Source organism: Octopus bimaculoides, chromosome 3 (assembly GCF_001194135.2).
Source record: "Octopus bimaculoides isolate UCB-OBI-ISO-001 chromosome 3, ASM119413v2, whole genome shotgun sequence".
Classification (NCBI taxonomy): Eukaryota; Metazoa; Mollusca; class Cephalopoda; order Octopoda; family Octopodidae; genus Octopus; species Octopus bimaculoides.
The window spans coordinates 99,944,106-99,946,511 of NC_068983.1; the positions used below are offsets into that span (position 1 = coordinate 99,944,106).

The 2,406-nt window shown below is 38.2% G+C and overlaps 1 protein-coding gene across 1 annotated transcript in view; it reads left to right on the forward strand.

Moving 5' to 3' along the window:
• The window catches only part of LOC106879530 (homocysteine-responsive endoplasmic reticulum-resident ubiquitin-like domain member 2 protein), a 34,933-nt gene that overhangs the window by 28,818 nt on the left and 3,709 nt on the right, over window positions 1-2,406 (forward strand). The gene's annotated exons all lie outside the window — the stretch shown is intronic.

Here is a 2,406-nt window from a genome sequence, read left to right on the forward strand (position 1 = left end):
GTTAATGCTTCCCCCTGCCTGAAAGGGTTTTGCTTTGCAAATGTCCTCATGCTGTGCTGGCCCACATTAAAAGCATCTGTGCCAGCCCACATAGAACACTCTCATGCTGATCTATGTAAAAGGTATCTGTTCTAGTCCATGTAAAAAAAAAAAAAAACACCCATGCCAGTTCATGTAAAGAGCACCCAGTACATTTTGTAAAGTGGTTGGCATTAGGAAGGGCATCCAACCAATCAGTAGAACCTGGTGCAGCTCTTCAGCTTACTAAGCTCTGGTTAAACAGTCCAATCTATGCCAGCATGGAAAACAGATGTTAAATGATGATGATTATATATATGAGCAGGTGTGGCTTGAGAAATTAGTTTCTGACCCATTGGTTTTTGGTCCAGTAGTATAATGTATCATTTTGGTTAAGTGTCTTCTTGTATAGTCCCTGGCCAACCAAAGCCTTGAGAGTGTATTTGGTAGACAGAAACTGAAAGAAGCCCATCATACACACATACACACATGTATATGAATGTATGTGAGTGTGTATGTTTATGCCTCTAAATAATTCACCAGATCCAACTCATTGTTTTGTCTACTGTCTGCCTTTTTTGCTATAACTATAATGGATTTGTTCTTAATTAGAATCTTGTATATGTGAAGGTTGGCTGAAAAGTTTATAGCCTGACCAAGATACTTTCATGGAATTGGACCAAATGTGGTTTATTTTTTAACATAGTTCTCCCTGCAGTGCTTGGATCCCATTGGTGAAGAAGCTTTTATCCTGTTGGTCAAAAAATTCATCAACAGCAGATTTGATGTCATTATCATGGGGTGCTGATTCTCAGCCAAGTGTTTTTTCATATTGGAGAACAGGATAGTCAGATGGGGCCAAATCGAGAGTATAGGGAGGGTGATCAACCAGTTCAAAGCCACAGTCACATATACCAGCCATTGAAAGCAAGGACTTGTGTGCTGGAAGATTGTTGTGATGAAACAAGAACCTCTTTTGTCAGTTTTCCTGGGTGTTCATTTTGATAGCCTTTCACAACTGCCTCAGCAAGTTAGCATAGTACTCCTTATTGATGGTGTGACCTTTTTGAAGATAGTCAATAAACACAATGCCTTTTGCATGCCAGAAAACTGAGGCCATCACCTTCCCTGTGGATGAAACTACCTTGGCCTTGTTTGGAGCAGGGGAAGAGGGGTGTTCCCACTGCATGGATTGTCTCTGGCTCAAAGTGATGAACCCAACACACATCCTGGGTTATGAAATGTTCAAGGAGACTAGATCTGTTGAAACAATGTTGGATTTTCCAGTGATGTGATCAGCTTGTTGCAATTTTGATCAGGTGTCAGAAAACGTGGCACCCATTGAGCAGAAATGTTTGTCTGCCAAGTTTATTGTGTAGAATATTTTCAACTCTGATGGGATATGCTAATAGCATTGGCTATTTGATTTATAGTCAATTGCCTGTCGTCCATCACCATGTGGTGAATATGATCAATGTTTTCCTTGGTGGTGGCAGCTGCAGGACGTCTAAGACATTGGGTCATCTTAAAGACTCTCCCTTCCCCTCCTAAATTCAGCTGCCCACTTTTACATTGTTGATAAAGCTGAAGTGTCATTCCCTAACGTAGCAACCATGTCAGCATGAATGTCCTCAGGGGTTAAGCCCTTTTCTGCATGTATTGGATAACACCACAATGCCAGATTTTGTCCATTTTCAAGAAAAATTGCTGCTGCTTATTTTTGAAGTCTTCCTTGAACAGTCAGATGTCAGTTTACCTGGAAAGAAACAATGCAGTCATTAATAAAAAAAAAAGTTGAAATTAATGCTTGCAAGATTTCACAGCTCTAGCATCAATACTTCATAGTCAGCCTATGAACTTTTCAGCCCACCCTCATACATCTAAATCTATGTCTTTTTATTTTTCATCACTTATTTCTCACCCTAAAATCCATACAAAGTGTTACATTTAATCCTTTATCCTGAAGTCTGCTACTCTGTTAAATCATGTGTTTTTTGCAAACCATTAAACTGTACTAATTTTAAACAACTTGTGTTTCTCTCCAATAGTTCTACATAGTGTAAATAATACCACATCACAAAAACAATCGTATAAATTCAGTTGATATCCTGTTGCAAGCTTATGTTGAGTTTTTATTAAAAGAAGGAATTGATTAATGGATTAAAGTCATGATTGAATTAATGTGTTTTTGGAGAAATAACCGGTTTCGTATTTTCTTTTCGAATTTCTCTACCTGTATCATAATATGTCTTCGCTATGGTGTAAAGTATGGAGTTCTAGATAGGGGGAGGTAATCAGGGATTTTTATGGTATAAGGGAGATAATCAAAAATGTTGGGGATGAGAGATTTTGATAAATTTAACATGATTTGGTTTAGAAGGAATAGAA